Source organism: Monodelphis domestica, chromosome X, assembly GCF_027887165.1.
Source record: "Monodelphis domestica isolate mMonDom1 chromosome X, mMonDom1.pri, whole genome shotgun sequence".
Taxonomy (NCBI): domain Eukaryota; kingdom Metazoa; phylum Chordata; class Mammalia; order Didelphimorphia; family Didelphidae; genus Monodelphis; species Monodelphis domestica.
Genome location: NC_077235.1, coordinates 62086223 through 62093046, shown reverse-complemented (window position 1 = coordinate 62093046; position 6824 = coordinate 62086223).

Here is a 6824-nt window from a genome sequence, read left to right as displayed (position 1 = left end):
AGTCCCAGCTAAAGATGTTCACCCCACACCCCGGGTAATCCGTAAGACCCATACAACCCCGCCACCCCTCCATGCAGTTCAGACACCAAGACCCCGAGGGAAAGAACCCCCCAAGGCCCGACAGGACAGTTAGGGCCTGAGGGGATCTCGACTCCCCAGGTTTCGACTTCCTTCTCCTACAGAGGGGGAAACCGAGGCACAGGAAGTGGGAATGATTTACCCCGGGGAATAGGGCCAACAAATCTCTCCACAGAAAATCCTCTCCACAACATAGCCCACCCTTTCGGCTGGATAACATCCAATCAGAAGCGGTCCCTACCTGCCCCCTAAGTCTTATTCTTTCTGGGAATTCTTGGTGGTAGCAGTAGGTAATGGTAGTGTTTACCCTGACGTTTTTGCCCTCTGCCTCTCTTCAGCCTCCCCCCTCCCCCCAAGTGTACCCTAGGAGGCCAATCAGAATAAGTCTCATCCCTCATTTGAGAAACAGGTAGATACCAGATACCTGAAGACAAGTCTCTTCTCCCAGTTAAACATGGCTACCTGTTTTACACGAATTTGAACTAGGCCCCAAGGGCAACAGTTAGGTAATGCAAGGCCTCCAGTCTGGAGGACTGGGGTTCAAATGTCTTAGCTGGGTGACCCTGGGCAAGTCACTTCACTCCAACTCTTTGCTCCTCTGTCTTAGAAGCTATAAAAATAAATAAATAAAATAATCAGAACAATATTTGCCCTTCTTGAGTGCAAGATTTGGAGTCATGAAGCCAATTTGAATTTGAATCCTACCCTGGGGAAGACACTAGCTGGGTGACCATAAGCAAGTCACTTAATTTCTCTTTGCCACAATTTCATCAGCTTTGGAAATAGAGATTGTAATAGCTTCTGCTTCACAGGGTCATTTTGAGAATCAGATGAGATTTATAAAGCTCGTTGCAAATTTGGAAGCCCTATATAAGTACTAGCGGCAACTACTCTTATTGATTCCAGTTTTTCAAAGCTTGGGCAACCACACCTGCCAGTTCTTTAGCAGGATGTTTCTCTGGGTCTGACAACTGGAGTTCCTCCAGGGCAGCCCAGTGCTTTTTTCTCCTCTCCTTTGTTTCAGTTCCCTTTTAGCTTTGGTCCTGGTCTTTCCAGGCCAAAGATAATTTGTTCTACTCCATAGAGAAACCAGAAGAGGAGAGGGGTCCTACCTCTTCTGAGTACTATATTTGTCTTTAGTCTGAAACCAGAGAGCCCAGCTAGCTAAGAGGGAGCAGCTCACCATCAGACCCACTACATACAAGATGATCTGACAGCAGCAACTCCCAAAGACCATTTCCCAGATCAAAGAAGGGTTGCAGTCTGCCTGAATGGAGGGAGTACTCACATCTGTGAAATCCCATATCCCATTAAAGTAATGTCTGATTTACCCAACCATCCCAAGCGCTTGAGTGGGTCCTCCCTGGGGAAAAACAAACCATTTTTGCTGTCCAACAAGGACAATCCTTGTCAGTGTGGACTCTATGGGAACTTCACTCCTGACAGACTGACACTGATATTTGGCATATCACTTTTATTTATTATTTTTCAATTTTCTTTTCAGTTCCCCTTCTCTCCCTCTCACCTCCCCTTCCCCACCTGCATTGTGAAGAGCAAAAAACCTTCAAAACCATTACAAACATGCACAGTTAAAAGAAATTCCCACATTAGCCATTTCAAAACTAAAATGAAATGTGCTTCCATTTTTACTCTTGGCCTATCACCTCCTTTCTGAAGGTGAATAAAATGCTTCACCATGAGCCTTCTGGAATTGTAGTTGGTTAGCATATTGCTCAGATTCTGTACATCTTTCAAAGTTGCTTGTTACTGATACTTTCATTCTTTTAAACCTTTACCTTCTGGCTTAGTGTTGGTTTTAATACAGAAGAACAACAAGGGCTAGGCAATGGGGGCTAAGTGACTTAGCCAAGATCACACAGCTACCATCTCAGTTCATGCCCTTATTATCACAAGAGACCTGATATTCTAACCACTCTATTACCTAGCTGCCCTCTCTATAAATACTTTTTTAAACCCTTACCTTCCATCTTGGAGTCAATACTGTGGATTGGCTCCAAGGCAGAAGAGTGTGAAGGGCTGGGCAATGGGGATCAAGTGACTTGCCCAGGGTCGCACAGCTGGGAAGTGTCTGAGGCCAGATTTGAACCTAGGACCTTCCATCTCTAGGCCTGACTCTCAATCCATTGAGCCACTTATCTGCCCCCTCTGAGTATTGGTTGTAAGACAGAAGAGTGGGAAGGGCTAGGCAATAGGGGTCAAGTGACTTGCCCATGGGGTCATACAGTTAGGGAGTGTCTGAGGGCAGATTTGAACCCAGCACCTTCCATCTCTGGGCCTGGCTCTCAATCCACTGAGCCACCCAGCTGCCCCCTGGAATACACTCTTGAATTCATCTCTTATCTGCTCTTGTTTCCATCTTCTTTCTGTCCACATCTTCTGAAGATCTAAATGGCTGGTGAATTCCTAGCCTACAGAATCACAAAATCACAGACTTAGAGGATACTCAATGATAATATCCTAAAATTATTCTGTTCTCTCTGCTGCCTAATGCCATCCAAGAACCAGTTGGGTACTTATGAGCCAGGCCCAGTGAAGATTAGACTCTACCCTAAATTTAAGAAATCCCCCAGGCTCCCACAGTTATCTGCAGCCACATTTCAAAATCCTCACTTTCGTGTTCAGATCAGGTTTGAGCGGAAGACTTAGGACAAAGCTGCATCTCACATCTTGGCCTGAGCATTCACTCTAAACCTGAGAAAGGCCCCTCAGAGAAGCTTAATGTTGGGGACTGAAAGACGATTTGGAGTCGGCCCCGGCCTGGGTGTCTGCCAGGGGCCTGTTGGAAGCTATAGAGGAAATGACAGGGATGCTTTTAGAATGGAAAATGATGTCATTCCCCAGCCCCCTCCAAAGGAGGGGGCACCCACAAGAGGCTGTTTGGATGGGCACAGAGATGTCAAGGTGGGATGGGGGTGGTAGGGGCTTCGCAGCCAACAGAACTATAGTTAGGTTGTTCCCGCCTGGCGATTGTCTGCCTGAGAGAGTTCTGCCATGGGCCCATTCACTATGGCAACCCTGCTTCTGGGGAGGAGCGTGGGGGCACAGTCTTCCTGAGGCACAGTCCTTTTGTGTAAATCCTGCTCTGCTGGCCACACACACACACACACACACACACACACACACACACACAGAAAGGCCACACACAGAGGCTTTGGGAACAACTTTAGCTGATGTCTCTGAGTTGGGGGTTGGGGGGAGCTTGTCAGGTAGTCTGAGGGAGGAAGGAAAAAATGCACCATGGACAAGAGTCGATCACTAAATCGCATTTAGTAACCATGGACCAGGCTCACAAAGACACAGGTGAAACACCAGAAATGACAAACATGCAAATCACTCTGCACTATTATTAGCCAGGCACTAGGCCTCCACGATTTCTTGGCACCCCCCCTTACCCCAGTCCATCCTCAACATCCTATTTTTGTCATGGCACTCATCCTTGTTTCCAAAGACCTGCAGTGGCTCCCTATTGCAGCCAAAATTCGCAGCCTAGCATTCTAAGGCCTATTCCCAACCATCCGCATACCTTCCCTAACTCTATTCTCCTTCCAGGTACTTTTCAAAGTCCAACTCTCATTTCTCCCCAAGGATGTTCTCCTGGCCCTGTCAGGCCAATCTTCCTTGTATTCCCCTGTATAAGCCATGTTCCTCAACTGGATTGTCTTTTTTTCTTCTATTCATCAGCATCCATCACTTATCTTTCTTTTATTTTTTAACCCTTATTTCCTGTCTTAGAAACACCTCTAAGACAGAAAGGGAAGGGCTAGGCAACAGCGGTTAACTGAGTTGCCCAGGTCACCCAGCTAGGAAATGGCTGAGGCTGAATCTGAACCCAGGTCCTCCTGACTCCAGGCCTGGTCCCCTCTCCACTGTTCTATCTAGCTACCCCTGGCCCTCACTTTTTGAGAACTCTAACCAATACCTGGCTTAGGAAACCTTCCCCAATGATACTCTCCCTCAGTGTTTATTTCAGCAGATCTGTATTCCCCACCTGCAATGTGAAATGCTCCTTAGAAGATGCCAGGGGAGATATCAGACTCAGCTCTGTCTTCGTGGAGGACAAGTAAAGATCACAGGGCTATGGCCAAGCCTAAGAGAGACCGACTTTCAGAGCTGAATCCAGGACTCTTATTTTACAGGTCAGGAAACAAGTCCAGGGAGTTGCAGTGACTTGCCCAAGGTCACATTCCCACACAGTGGGAAGCTTTGGAGGCCCTCTGATCTAACTCTCTCTGAGACCTGGAAGCTAGGCTAAGGGAGCCACTCAGCAGGTGGTATCATAGGCAGGACTTGAATTCCAGTTCTCTCTTCTACTGCAGAGCCAATGAGAAAAATGTACAACAGGTCACATGGCCAAGAGGATAGAGAACCCATCTCAGAGTGCAAACCATTTGGGTCCAGCTTCTCTTTCATATTGGTTGTGGGGCCCTGGGCAAGTCACTTAACTTCTAACTGCTCTCTAGCTACTCTCTTAAGACCGGGTCTTAAGTTCCCTCCCTAATACAAATAAAATCTCAGGTCCCAATGCATCATTTCCCTCAAAAAAGGTCAAAAGTATGAAGTGAAGATGAAGGAAGAAACCATTTACCCCAGCAGGGATCCAAAAAGGACTGTAGCATACACATATGTGCATAATAGACATGTGTATGCTCTGTGTATCTATGTATATATGTTGTTTCTCCCCAAGAAAACGAAAACTCCTTGCAGGCAGGGCTTGCTTTTGTTGTTGTTTAATTTGTATATTCAGGCCCTAAACCAGGTACTAGCACACATTGACTACATGCCTGTCGAGCCTGGATGCAAACCCAAATACACTACAGTTAACTTGTTTTTCGTTCAAGATCTCTTCCACAAATAGGCTGATGCAGAAAAAGTGTTTTACATGAATGCTTCTGTAAAATCTCCATCAGGTGGCTTAGAGGCTCATGAAGCAGGGAGGAAGAGAGAATTTGGAGCTCAAAATTGAGGGAAATTTTTAAAATTATTTTTACCTGTAATTGGGGAAAATATTATTTTAAAAAATAAATGTCCATTGATTGATTAAAGAAAAAAGGTGGGAGGAAAGAAGAAGGGAGGGAGGGAGGGAGAGAAGGAGGTAGGAAGGGAAGAGAGGAATGAAGGAGGGAATGAAAAAAGAGGAAGGAAGGAAGGAAGAAGAAAGGAAGGAGAGAGGGAGAAAGGAAGAGAAGAAGGGAGGGGTGGAAGGGGGGATGAAGGAAGAGAGAGGGAAGGATGGAAGAAAGGAGGGAGGGAAGGAAAGAAGGAAGGGTGGAAGAAAAAAGGGAAGGAAGGAAGGTTAATTGGAGAAGAGGACATTGGAATCGGATGTCCAAGGACAAGTATGATGACTTCAATGGAGCTGCAGTAATATGGGTAGAAGAAAGAGCAATTCTGAGAAAATCCCAGGACGCTCACAGGTCTGGTATGAGGGGATGCTGGGAGAAGAGAGCAGAACAGGCACCATAACAATAGAAAGCTAAAAACCCTTGACAGCCTTTAGATCTCTACCCGCCTCCATGGCTGGCCCCTGTTCCAGAGGACTTGGGCTAAAATCTGCCCCAGCGCCAGACTCAGCAGGCGGGCCGAGACAGTCTTTTTGGCCAGGGCCAGTTCCGGAATGTGTCGGGCTGGCCTTTACATAGTCATTCCCAGGGGTTTGATTTTCTTTCTTCACAAGGGGAGTGGGGAGAGTTGAGAGGGAGAGAAAAGTGATTTTTGTTCTTTGGGGGAAATTAAAGTGCAAAAGAGAGCAAGAAGAATTGAAGAGCCCAAAGGGTTTAGGAGCCACCGAGATCTCTAGGGAGGAGACAGCATGAAAACTGGAAGCCCCTTTAAGGCATGAACTGTTTCGTTTGGGGCTTTGAATGCTCAGCATTGACGACAGAATTGGGCACATGGAAGATACTTTGACATAGGCAGAATGAGGAAAAGGTTGGTTTTGGAATCAGAAGACTTCAGTTTGAATCTAGGCTCTGCCCTTACTGGCTTCTACTCCTTGGACTTCAGTTTCCCCTTCTGTAAAATGAGACGATTGGACTAGATGGTTTCTGAGGACCATTCCATTTCTAGATGTAGGATCCATGCTGAAAAAGGAAGGGGGAAGGGGTATCAAATGCTGCAGAGAGATTAAGAAGAATGTCATCAGTTTTGGGAACTCAGCAGTGACCTTTGAGAATAAATTAATTTTCTTTTATTTTTAAAATTAGTTTTATTGGGCAGTTGGGTGGCTCAGTAGATTGAGAGCTAGCCCTAGAGACAGGAGGTCCTAGGTTCAACACTGGCTTCAGACACTTCCTAGCTGTGTGATCCTGGGCAAGTCACTTAACCCCCATTACCTAGCCCTACCACTCTTCTATCTTAGAACCAATACACAGTACTGAGTCTAAGATGGAAAGTAATGATTTAAAAATAAATTAAAATAATAAAGAAATAATATTTTAAGGTATTTAATAAATAAATAAAAATTTAGTTTTATTATAATTTTTCTTTTTTACATCACAGTCATTTCAGTACATACTGAAATCATTAAATTAATCATTAAAACCTCATCATTAAATTGATGATGTTACCAAGAAAGATATTAAAACATTTAAGGGGGGGGGGGGAGACACAGCTCCATTGCACAGTGGTTAGAGTGCCACAGGGTTCAAATCTGAACTCAGCTGCTTCCAAGTTGTATGACCCTGGGTAAGTCACTTAATCCCAATTGCCTAGCCCTTACAATTCTT